This window comes from Acinonyx jubatus, chromosome A1 (genome assembly GCF_027475565.1).
Source record: "Acinonyx jubatus isolate Ajub_Pintada_27869175 chromosome A1, VMU_Ajub_asm_v1.0, whole genome shotgun sequence".
Classification (NCBI taxonomy): Eukaryota; Metazoa; Chordata; class Mammalia; order Carnivora; family Felidae; genus Acinonyx; species Acinonyx jubatus.
Genome location: NC_069380.1, coordinates 199,429,692 through 199,443,085, shown reverse-complemented (window position 1 = coordinate 199,443,085; position 13,394 = coordinate 199,429,692). Strand labels below are relative to the sequence as shown.

The window sequence follows — 13,394 nt, the reverse complement described above, 5'->3', positions numbered from 1 at the left end:
ACATCTACAGACTATTCTGTGCAGTTCGTCTGAAGCAGCGGTCACTTATTTGATGACACACATGAGAGGATGGAGAACACTTTCCCGCTCCCCCCGGGACATCCCTGGGTTATTAAGGAGATTTATGTTTGCGCAGGTGGTAGGCGCTCTCCAGCTGCCCTGCATCCCGGACGACTCTGCTCTCCAATCGCACACACCCTCCCCTCCGGTCTCTGAAGCCTTAACCGGTTCTCTCTAGATTAAGGTTTCCGAGTCCCAAGGCCCCACTGAGTCTGCTTCTCTTTTCCTTTTGTTTGCTTTGCCTAACAGCTTTTAAGGAGCCACCTAGAGGTCAAGAAACAGAAACTACCGAAAGCAGATACTGTGTAAATGGCACAAGCCTGTTGACCTTCGTCAAACTCGAACACAGTTTTAAGATAATACTACTTCTAACCCGGCAAGACTGTAGCTTGGGATTTTCAGTGCTCCCCACCAAATAAAGTGAAACTAAAAGCCATCAGAGAGGGGAGGAGAAATCTATGTTATAACATAAGAGTCAGTAAGACCTTATGATTCTCCAGGGTGTTAGAACACATGAAAAGATTTTAAGTATTTCTCATGAATCTTGTTCCCTTTTCCTTTGTTTTGGGAATGCCAGATTTGATACTCATAAGTTCATTTTATATCAGTGTCAAAAAAAATTAAAGAAGATGCGAGACACAAATTTTGAAAACTGAAGCGCTAAACAAGAGAGAGCGATGCTCACTTTACTGAGGAATGGTTACGTTTTAATTGGTGTACTTATAAAGTATGCCTGTTTCTGGTTCAGTATTATATAGGCAAAATTTCAGAGGAGCGTAGATTATTTAAATTGGTGTTAAGAGAATATGAGTAATACAATTCATTAAGCATATTAATATCAAATTAATATTAAAAAATCTGCCAAGCACCAGGCACTGGGTTCAGAATAGGCTGCATGGGGGGCACCTGGATGGGTCAGTCAGTTGAAGGTCACACTTCCCTCAGGTCATGATGAGTTCAAGCCCCACTTTCTGCTGGCTGCTGTCAGCAAAGGGCCCACTTCAGATCCTCTGTCCCCCTCCCTCTGCCCCTCCCCCGCTTGCACTCTCTCAAAAATAAACATTAAACACACACACACACACACACACACACACACACTAGAGAACTACTTATTTATGAACTACAAATCTCAGGAAAAATTCTTCTCAGTGAGAAAATTATGGTTATAATGATTAACCCTTTCTAAACAAAGCATTATAAGAGACCCTGTAGGATTAAGATTTTACATCATGGACTCTCTTGGGACCTTGACCAGACTTGCTAAACCCAAATTGCCTGATCAATGGTTACTAAATCACACCCCTGTCTTGCTGCCCTGAATCCTGTCTCAGGATTAACTACAATCATTTGTCTATACCTTCGGAGTTTGAACAGCAAGCACTTTTCCAAACAAGCTGAACATTGACTGACCTTCCCCAGGTGTTCCTGGGAAATAGGCCCAAAATCACTTTATTTCAGATGAGCTGACCTTGTTTAAGGAAAAATTATCTTCTCGGTTGAATCAATGTGTTGGTGAACAGGAAAAAGGGACTTGCCCAAGCTGAGGCAATTGCTTTTGTTGTTACAGCAAGATAAATTGAGAAAGAAATATAATTCGTGTTTTGCTAAGTCTTTTTTTAAATTTTTTTAACCTTTATTTATTTTTGAGACAGAAAATGAACAGGGGAGGGTCAGAGAGAGGGAGACACAGAATCTGAAACAGGCTCCAGGCTCTGAGCTGTCAGCACAGAGCCTGATGCAGGGTTTGAACTCACGGACCGCAAGATCATGACCTGAGCTGAAGTTGGCTGCTTAACCGACTGAGCCACCCAGGCACCCCTTGTTTTGCTAAGTCTTTTGACAGTCTTTTCCCCATTGTTACCTGCTTTATATTTAGATAGTTGATATTTTTGACCTTATCTCAACTTCATTTTTTCAAACGTTCTATAGTCTTTAAAACCAGGGTCTGTAATACTTTTCCTGTATAGCTTTTTCTGACCTTTCTAGTCCAAATTGACCTTTTCTTTCATGATGAATTAAACATGGCCACAAATACTTTGACTAGTCCTCACCATGTGGACTACTGAGGGGAAACGAGAGTCCCGTGTTTCCCTTCTTCAAGCTGGCTGGTTGGTCTCTGTGACTTCTCTGGTCTATTGAACAGGGCAAAAGTAACATTGTGTGAGTTTCCAAATCCAAACCACAAGAGCATCTTCTTCCTTCCTCCTCGTTCTTGCAAGACAGACACCAGGAAAGACGTGTGACTACTTTGAGATCAACATGCTGTGAGAAGCCCAAACTGCATAGAGGGACAGGAACAATGAGATGCTGGGTGGAGAGAGGCCAAAGAGCAGGAAGGTGCTACATTTGTGACAGTCTCTTCTTGGAGCCTTAGGCAAGGTCAGTCCCCAGCTGAGTACCGTGCAGTGACCCCAGCTGATATTCCGTGGAGAAGAATTGGCCAGCTGAGCCCCGCCCGAACTCTTGGCCCACAGGATTGGGAGATAGCGCTGTCACTTTAATCCACTAAATTTTAGGGTAGCTTGTGTCACCACAGTAAATTATCCAACAGTCTCCTCTGAACTCATACTGTCTCTAGGATTAATTTGACAATTAATAATTTATAGCTTTGTGACTTGACCTTCATTGTTGGCTTCAAGTTACATTTAAATATTTTATTAGTATTCAACTGGTTATGTGATTATATCTTCTTTCCCAACTATATTACAACTCTTCTCAGTACCTCAAAATAGTTCTATACATCTTTGTGTTTCCTGCAGTATCTTAAAAAAAATAGTTACTGCTAGTGTGCTCTGTTTTTTACTTCTTAGAGAATCAGTTAGGAAATATAATTTTTTCCTTTTTTTGCTAAAACTTGTGTTTGTAGAATAATGCTATAAAATCTTTATTTTTTTTTTTCTTTTAGGATATAAGCTGTTGTTGAGTGAAAAGTATATGACAGGATCCCAGAAAGGTATGAAAATGAGAATGGCAGGGGGAGGGGCCTGGGTGGCTCGGTCAGTTGGGTGTCCGACTCTTGGTTTCGGCTCAGGTAATGATCTCACAGTTTATGAGTTAGAGGCCTGCGTTGTGCTCTGTGCTGATAGTGTAGAGCCCGCTTGGTATTCTATCCCTCCCTCTCTCTCTCTGCCCCACCCCCACTTGCCCACACTCTCTCCCTCTCTCCCTCTCTCCCTTTCAAAATAAATAAATACATAAATATAGAAACACATAAAGTGAGAATGGGAATGTGGGTTACCTCTTTTGGAAGGCACTATTTAATTTTTAAAAATTTTTATTGAAGAAAAACATTATATCAAACAGTAATACACGAGAGGGAAGGATGTAATATGTTTACCTGTATCACTCAACAAACCACAATTTCTGTCTTTGTCAATCTGACAGTTGAATACAGCATGCATTTACAGTTTATATTTGTTTTATTGTAAGTTGGGGTGAGCATTTTTAATATGTGAAAATGTAATGTACAAGCATTGTTGCAAACAACAAAATTCTGTGTCAGTCGTTGAAGCAGAAAAACAAGCATTTAAAACTTGTCAGGTACTTCTTGGGATCGTTGAAAAAATAGACTCAAGGTAAACTTTGAGGAACACCAGAATTCGTGGAGAGCACTGATGCCTGCCCCATCAAACACGAAGGCCAGGGACTCGGTACCCTGCGTCCACTTCTGCCTCCATCCCTGAGGCCTCTTGCGTGTCAGCAGCTGACCCTTGGCAATCCCTGCAGCCCCTTCACCAGCCAAGTGGGAAGGCTGTTCTGTTCTGCTCCCCTCTGAATCGGTCGCTCACCTGGGAGTGTAAGGCCAGAGCACGAGCCTGACTGCTAGCTTCCAGAGACGCTGAGTGTTTGAGAGAAGGCAGGATTCCTAATGTGGAACTCTCCTTAAATACAGAAGCGTTTCCCAAATACAACCAGGGGCCCTGAATATGTCAAATACCCACTCCAGTCCTCCTCACTGTGACAGGCAAACTTTCTTCATCCTGATTCTTTAAAACAACAGCAGATGCTCCCCAACTTGATATGCCTTGTACCCACTTAAATGCAGACATGCCATCCAACCCACAAAGAGAACCTGCCCCACTAGAAGAGGAAGTTGGATCCCTGCCTTGTACAGATGCACATTCTCAGGCCCTGGGACAGGAGCTCATAGTGTGTGCATTTGACATATGCTTTTGTAAAATTTGCTAAAGTAAACACTGTAACTGGAATTATTTAATATGACCACTTATTTCTACTCCAACTGCTCTTGTATCTCACTTTCCCACAAGTCAGATGGCATGCTGGGTGCGTTTCTGGGATCTCCCTAAGAGCAAGTTGAGTTAAGGATACATTTCATAGGGCTTTATTATAATATCGTTTTCTGTTTTGCGGTCCCTTTGGTATAGAGACAAGTTATTGCTAGCCACCCAGTTTAGAAATGGCTTAAAGGTATACAGACTTCTTGCTGTGTGACCCAACTAGCACTGTGACTGAGTCAACTCTCTGGGCATCTTGACATAAATGTGAAGAATCGAAGACCAGATCCTGATATCATATTGTCACTTGGCACCAGAAATAAGTTGATAGGGAGGAAAAAGGATGCCATAGCCAAACCAAAAGTGTATTGGACTGAATTGTATCCCCCCCCAACCCCCCACACACCAAATTCATATGGTGAAGCTCTAATCCTCAGTACCTTAGAATGTGACTGTATTTGGAGATAAGCCTTTAAAGAGGTAATTAGGTTACATGAGGTCACATGGGTTGGCCTAGAATCTAATATGACTAATCTTGGACCTAATCCAATATTGAATCCTTATAAGAAGAGGAACAGATACCAAAGGAAGCACGCATGCACACACACACACACACACACACACACACACACACACACTCAGAAAAGGCCATGTGAGGACACAAAGAGAAGGCAGTCATCTGCAGGACAAGGAGAGAGGCCTGGAGAATCCAAGTTTGCTTCCATCATTTGTCACTGTCTATTTAGTTTTTGGTAATAACTTTTCCCAGTGTGCCTTCTGTCTTGTGACATTACCACCAAGAATTATTTGTTATGTAGCCAAATTAACCAGTCTTTTTAAAAAAGGGCTTTTGATACAGAGAAAGATACCATATGGTTTCACTCTTATGTGGATCCTGAGAAACTTAACAGAAACCCATGGGGGAGGGGAAGAAAAAAAAAGAGGTTAGAGTGGGAGAGAGTCAAAGCATAAGAGACTCTTAAAAACTGAGAACAAACTGAGGGTTGATGGGGGTTGGGAGGGAGGGGAGGGTGGGTGATGGGTATTGAGGAGGGCACCTTTTGGGATGAGCACTGGGTGTTGTATGGAAACCAATTTGACAATAAACTTCATATATTGGAAAAAAAATAAAATAAAATATAAGTTAAAAAAAATAAATAAAAAATAAAATAAAATAAAAAAGGGCTTTTGTTTCTGTCATACCTAGAAAGGCCTTCATTGCTTTAAGGAAAAAATAAAGACATCCTATGTTTTCTTCTAGTATTTTTTGCTTTCTCTTTTTTATGTTTGAAATTTAAGTTAATGTAAATGTTAATCTCTATAAATGTAAAATTATTATAAAAATTTATGGTAATAATTATGACTTACCTTCTGTCATTTTCAGATGTCTTGTACTTTAGAATTTTATGTCATCTCTGCATTTGGGCAATAAACTAACCAATCATTTAAATGGATTGTTTGTTATTTGTTTACTATTCCTGATTTTTTCTCATATTTCAAGTTACCTTAAGGAAGTGGCAATGTCTAGTTAAGAGGATGGGTGGGGGGAGAGGCTAACCAAATACATGAATAAGAAGGAGAATTAAATAATCTGAATATCTGAATATGCACCTGAATATATACCTGAAAGTAGAAAAGATTCTGTAACTGGACTGAGTCTCAAGAGATCTAGCTCATGTTCACATTTTAGAGACAAAGCAATTTATAAAAGGCAAAATCGAAGATCTCAAAGCCTTTATCCCTAAACTTTTATCTCAACCTTTACAATGTTGGGGGGAGATGGAGAGGGAGAATATTGTTCACTATAAATGATTTCAGAGTTTCAATTATTTTTAATTTTTTTAAATTTATTTGGAGAGAGAGTGTGTGTGTGTGCGCGCGCATGCGTGCACTTGAGGGAGGGGCAGAGAGAGAGAGGGAGAGAGAGAATCCCAAGCAAGGTCCATGCTCAGTACTCAGCACAGAGCCTGACATGGGGCTTGATCTCATGACCATGAGATCATGACCTGAGTGAAAATCAAGAGCCAGAAGCTAAATTGACCAAGCTGTCCCAGGCACCCCTACAATTTCAGTTTTTATCCAAATGTTTGACTTTATGCAAAGAGTCTTATCTCAGAATAGAACCAATATATTACTTCCCATGACATTTTAACTGTTTTGTTAGTTTTTTTAAATAAGAATTAAAAGTTAGATAAAATGAATTCATCTCTACAGCTAGATAGTTGCCCGTTTTTAGTGATGTCCTTGTTTCTTTTTCATTAAACCGTTACAGAGAAAGCGTGCTCTATTTTAGTTTTAACAAACTGTGAGGTGCTCTATAAAGGTCTTTTTGAAGATGTGGCATAATCAATAAATAGTAACTCTGGTTTGTGTTCTGATGCAAAGCAGCTTTGTATTCACCCTGGAAGATTAATGGTTGCTAAGGAGAGTGTTTATCTGATAAATGTAGGTTTTGTTTGGTAAGGAACTTTTGAAGAAGGTTTAGTTTTTCTCAGTGTAGAGAATCAGCAAAAATGGAGAGAGCATGTGAAAAAAGAAAGCTCTGTGTGTGGATGAGACAGCCTTGCATATTCACACTGGTTAAAAGGATATTTGAAGGCAGTAGTTTTGAGTCACAGCAGTACCACTTAATCTTTTGGTGAATTTAAAAGTAACTACCGGGGTGCCTGGGTGGCTCAGTCGGTTAGGCGGCCGACTTCCGCTCAGGTCATGATCTCACGGTCCGTGAGTTCGAGCCCCGCGTCGGGCTCTGTGCTGCCAGCTCAGAGCCTGGAGCCTGTTTCAGATTCTGTGTCTCCCTCTCTCTGACCCTCCCCTGTTCATGCTCTGTCTTTCCCTGTCTCAAAAATAAAAATAAAGTGTTAAAAAAAATTAAAAAAAATTTAAAAAAATAAAAATAAAAGTAACTACCCCTCCAAATTTTTTAAAAGTAACTACCCCTCCAACTATCCCTCAGTTTCCCTTCCTTTAAAACAGGGGGATAGTACACATCTGTCAAATGTTGTTGAGATAAAAGTTTTGGCAGTATTGCAAACTATAAAATAGAATATTTGGATGTTTGTTGTAGTGATTTTTGTTGTTACTACTATTATTGTTATAGATTACACAATTATGGTATTTTTTCTCTTGAGGATCTTTTGTGCAAAAATGCATCCAATTTGGAGCTGTGTTTTGTTGTGCACTGTAGCTGAGAATAAATGTTACCAAGTCACTCTAGTGGATTAAGGAACAGAATTTATTGACAGGGGCGCCTGGGTGGCTCAGTCGGTTGAGCGTCTGACTTCAGCTCAGGTCATGATCTCAAGGTTTGTGAGTTCAAGCCGGGCATTGGGCTCTGTGCTGATAGCTGGGAACCTGGAGCCTGCTTCAGATCTCTCTCTCTCTCCCTCTCTCTTTCTCTCTCTCTCTCTCTCTCTCTCTCTCTCTCTCTCTGCCTCTCCCCTGCTCATGCTGTGTCTCTCTCTCTCTCAAAAATAAATAAAAACGTTAAAAAAAAGAATTTATTGGCAAACCTTACAATGGATGTGATCACCAGAAAGAAAGACACAAGCCATCCAATACCTCCTCTTAATTAGCACAACACCCCTGAGGAAGCCCGCTCGTGCCAGAGTCCTCCACCAGACACACAACGTAGGTTTGGCATTCAGGGGAAGAACTGTACCTCACTGTTGATAGAGAGCAGCCTTTTTGATGGAGTTTGTGGCCAACGCATACAGGCATGGTAGAGAAATATCAGCTGCCAGCATGCTGTGACCTTGGTGCCCGTGCAAAGCGAGATTTAGACACAGCAGCTTTGTGAGGGACCGAAGGAAGAAAAGCGGCACTGGAGTAAAGAGAATTGTGTAACGTTGAATTTAGAAGCAGATCTCCAGGTCCCCACCTGAATTGTACGTTGTTGGGCAAATGCTCCTCTCCCAGCCTCAGAGAAAACGGAAAAGAGTAAAACTGGTCTTTAGTCTTGATCTGCAGACTTGAGGGTGTGGGTACTCAGGACTGGACACATAATTTTGGGGGCCCAGAGCAAAACTCAAATGCAGGCTCGATGTTCAAAAATTGCTAATTTTGAGAGGACTACCATAGAGAAATAAACCACGTGTAGGGCTGTTATTAGGACTCAGTGTAACTTTACAAGTTGGTTCTGTCTCCTATATAGCTGGCTGTGTGGGTACTTTACTGAAAATAGTAAGATCGGTGTCCACACACACACTGAATGCTGGATGCTAAGACCTCTTTTATTTTCTTTTTAAAAAATATTTTGGGGCACCTGGGTGGCTCAGTCGATTAAGCATCCAACTTCAGCCCAGGTCATGATCTCACGGTTGTTTGAGCCACGCATCAGGCTCTTTGCTGACAGCCCAGAGCCTGGAGCCTGCTTCAGATTCTGTGTCTCCCTCTCTCTCTATGCCCCTCTCCACTCATGCTTTGTCTCCCTCTCTCTCTGTCAAAAATAAACATGAAAAAAATTTACATTGTTTAATTTAACTAAAGTTGACACATAATGTTACATTAGTTTCAAGTATACAACAGTGATTTTATAACTATATGGTATGGTCACAAGTGTAGCCACCATCTGTCATCATAGGATGCTATTATAATATCATTGACTATATTCCTTATGCCCTACCTTTTATTCCCATAAATATCATAATAAAAATCCTCAGATTAAAAGATGATATTGTATCTATGAAAAAAGAACAAGCTGTTATGAAAAAAGAACATTTAAGGGGAAAAAAGATCAGATTTTAAAACACGATAAAAGAAACGAAAGGAGTTTGGGAAAATAAAGTTGAGGAAAATCTCACAGAAAGTAGGGCAGAAAGACAAAGAGATGGCTGTAAGAAGAGAAAAAAGATAGTATTATATAATTAGTCCAGGAGGTCCAATAGCTAAATAATAGAGAAAATGGAGACAATCGACAACAAAATAATTCAAAAATTGGGTAAAACTGAAGGAAATGCAAGCTGAAGGTTTCCACTAAGTTCCTGGTTGAATGAAAATACACTCCTCCTGTATAGCTGGAAAATACCAAGGCACATCACTGTGAAATTTCAGAACACTGTGGATAAGAAGAAAATCCTATAGGTTCCATAGAAGGGGATATGGAACTGGTCAAAAAATAGAATGGCTTTAACATTCTTAACAGAACAGAAACACCTCCAAAATTCTGCAGGGAAATGTTGTCAAGCTAGAGTTGTAGGCCCTGTCAATTAATGTCAATTAAATATGAGGACAAAAGAAATGTATGTTAAAGTATGAACTATCTCAAAAAAATTATCCCCCGTGCATACTTTTTCTCAGCAAGCTACTGAAGAAAGTTCTCAAAAGAAAGAGAGTCAATCAAATTAAAGGGGAAAACATGGGAACAGGAAGGGAGCTCTTAAGATGAGAAAATATTGCAAAAAATATACTCATCAAAGCATACTGAATAGTAGCAATGAAAGTGTGATTTATTTTCTTACTTTAATTAGAAATCCTATAGTAATCTGTTGTTGAATGGAATTTTTGTTGCTAATTTTTGTTAGTTTCTCTTTCCATATTAAATCTTCTCCTTGCGTGTTGGGTGATGTTGAATTGTTTATTCTTGTTTAAGATTGTGGGAATTAAAAGTTTATTTTAATCACTCTGAGCACATATACGGGACTTTTCTGACTTTGAGCTTCACTTGAAGGTTCTTTTTCTTTTTTTTTTTTTTAAAGGTTTTATTTTTAAGCAATCTTTATACCCAAAATGGGGCTCAAACTCACAACCCCAAGATCAAGAATCTGTATAGACTGTATCAAGATCAAGAAGCTGTATAGACTGAGCCAGCTAGGCATCCCCACTTGAAGATTATCTTAAATGTTTTTGAGGAATCTTGGGCTGGTTGTACATACCTGAAAATACGGTTTTTGATAGATACCCATAATTATACAAAGGAAGTTTTCTTTTATTCCTAAATTACTAAAGGTTTTTTGTACTTAATGAATACTTTTGAATCAATCTCTCATGATCAGTTACTTTTAAAAGTAGAATTTATTTATTTATTTATTATGCATACATGCATGAGCTGGAGAGGGGCAGAGAGAGAAAATGAGAGAGAGAGAGAGAGAGAGAGAGAGAGAGAGAGAGAGAGAGATTCCTCAGCAGGCTCCATGTTCAGCATAGAGCCTGATGCTGGGCTCAATCCCTTGAACCTGGGATCATGACCTGAGCCAAAATTAAGAGTCTGATGCTTAACCAATTGAGCCACCCCGGCTCCCCAAAAGTAGAATTTAAAAAGAAATCGCACTGAATTTACTGATTGATTTAGAGAAGGTTGACAACTTTGTAATGTTGATTCCTCTTTATTTGGTTGCTCCATTTTATGGAGTCTGAGGAAATGTTTACTTTTCCTTCATGTAAATTTTACACGATCTTAGTTAAATATTTCTTAAGTATATAATTCATAGCATTGTTTTTTTTCTGTCATTGTTAAGGTTTGGGTTTTTTTTTTTTTTTTTTTTTTTTAAGTAGGCTTCATGCCCAGCATGGAGCCCAACACAGGGTTTGAACTCACCATCCTGAGATCAAGACCTGAGCTGGATCAAGAGTCAGATGCCCAACTGACTGAGCCCCCCAGGTGCCCTTAAAGGTATTTTAAAACAAATGTTTGTATTTTGTTATTTCTATAAATTTTAAAAAGTGGGTTGGACACAGAGACCGGTGGGAGGGCTGGGGGAAGAGACCCAAGCCTAGAAAAATGGCTGACTAATGGAGGGTGGCCTAGGAGGGGGTGGTGCACAGGTGCCGGCTGGGGTCATAGCACCTGAGTACAAGCAGAATGGGCTTTGAGCTCATGAAGAAGCTGGGGTCTGGACTTCCTGCCAGGGGCCCTACCCAACATTCCAGGGGCAGGGGTTACGCTTTGCAAAGGAGGAAACTGAGGCCCAAGGAATTTGGGTATCTTTCCTAAAGTCGCAAAGCTGAGTCCAAACCACACTGGGACTCTCTATCACTAGAAGAATCTTTCCGGTCCTTGTGTCCTCATTCTGTCCTCCCAGCTTCCCAGTAAGCACACAGCCCCCAAACCATCCTTGACACCTTGAGCAATGCTGTGCATTCCAGAGCACCCCACTTACCCACCCCTCTACTGTCTGTGGTGTTGCTGAGCAGCCTGTGGCCGGTGGGACTGGCCCCATCCTCACCCTGGCCCCAGAGCTGCAGCAGGAGCTCCCGCTACTGACCTGGGCTACACAGCCCTATCTGGCCTGCTCCTGAGCCTGTTGTCCCACCCACTCTGAGCTGGTGGAGGGAGCGCTCCCTGGGCAGTTGCCGTCCCTGCACGCCTCTGCCCTGCTCCCTCTGGCTGCTAGCCTAATGGGTGTGCTGCAGGCAGGCCTCAGGGTACCCAGTGCAGCTGGTGGCCATGGCCATATGCCTGTCCACCTGGTCACGCTGGGCGGGTCAGGGTTACTATTCTAGACAGCCACAGTGGCTGCTGCCATGGCTACATGCTCAACAACAAGCCCCCCTTCCTGCAGCTCTTCTGTGGCTTCCTTGTTGGCCTGGTCTATGCAGACAGCGCTTTCCTGTGGCTGAAGCTCTCTGAGCTGTGGCTGCAAGCACTGCAGAGAGCATCTTGTGCAGGGCCCGGGCAGGGTGCCCTTAGACTCCTTCTTACCTCGGGTGGCCTGGCGGCGCTGCCCGTCACCCACCCCGGTGGAAGGAGGCCTCCAGCCCCTGGACCTCCTTACATGGCCTCCCCTAGCCTCAGGCCCCACGGTGAGGGCTCAGCCCAGCCCCCACCAGGCCTGGAGACAGTGCAGCAGACCTGGGAGGGCTCCTCCGAGGTGGGCCCGGCCTGGGCCCCACTGTGGGCAGACCTGGAGGAGCAAATGCTGCAGGTGGGGATCCAGCCCTCACTCCTTGGGCGGGAGGGGGGACAGCCCAGGGTGCCGAAAGCCCCCTATGGCTGCCCAAGTCCTCCATCCCCGCTCTGCAGACACAGCAGCTGGAGCACACGGGCTTCCCCACCGGCAGGCAGCAGCAGCAATGGCAGCCACAGGCCACGTGGAGGGCGCCATGTCACTCCTCGTGGGCGGGGGCGGGGAAAGGTGGCACTGAGGCCCTAGTGACTCAGGGAAGAAGCTGCTTGCCCACCCCCGGGGCCCTGGTCCTCCCTAGCACATGTAAGCCTTCGGGTGACGGGAGGCTTGGCCTGTGGGTGGGTAGTCCGAGCCCCAGACCTGTCTCCGGACAGCCAGACAAGCAAATAAGCAGGGCAGGGTAGAGCAATGGTGGGAGTCTGAGCCCGTTGGTCCCCACAAGCTGGCAAAGAGAGTCTGGAGAAGTTTGCCACAATGGTGGAGTCAGGTAGGAAGTCCACCTGCTGCAGCACCTGGAAGAGCGTCGCTGACCTCTGTCCCTGGTATCCTCTCCGGGGCCTCAATAAGCTGCGCGGAGATACCTACGCATTTTGCAGGACCCAGTGCAGAATGTAAACGTGGGGCCTCTGTTCAGAAAGGAAGTCCCGTTACAAACACTAAACCATAAAGTTGTTACCTTTCTTCTGCGGTCTCTCTCTTGACTTCTGTCTTTTCTACTTGGTATCTAATGTTGTTCTAAGTAGAAGAAAAAAGTTGTAATTATTCGAAAGAATTACGCCATTTATATTGTTTAATACCAGATTAGATGCAAATGTAAGAGCATTTAACTCAGATGCAGACTCACTGAAATGACAGAATATAATTACTACCTATAAAATACTGTCATCTCTTTACAAAATATTTTGTTTGCAATAAAGATTATATAACAATCAAACTTTAGAAACTGTTAAGATAATGTCTTATATTTAAAGTTAAGCAAGCATTTTACTTTAGAATATTATCAGAAATAGCTCAATGAATATATAGCAAAAACCTTTTTAATTAGCCATAATCTCATTTTCCCTTTCTTTCTTTCTTTCTTTCTTTCTTTCTCTCTCTCTCTCTCTCTCTCTCTTTCTCTCTCTAAAAATTTTATTTATTTATTTATTTATTCATTTCTAGGGCTAAACATATTTATTATTTATTATTTATCTATTTATTTTAATTTTTTAATTTTAATTTTTAAAATTTACATCCAAATTAGTTAGCATATAGT

The 13,394-nt window shown here is 42.0% G+C and overlaps 1 pseudogene; it reads left to right on the top strand.

Moving 5' to 3' along the window:
* Positions 1–69: 69 nt before the first annotated feature.
* LOC106987670 (rhomboid domain-containing protein 3-like) lies at positions 70–12,543 on the top strand (annotated as a pseudogene).
* Positions 12,544–13,394: the final 851 nt, after the last annotated feature.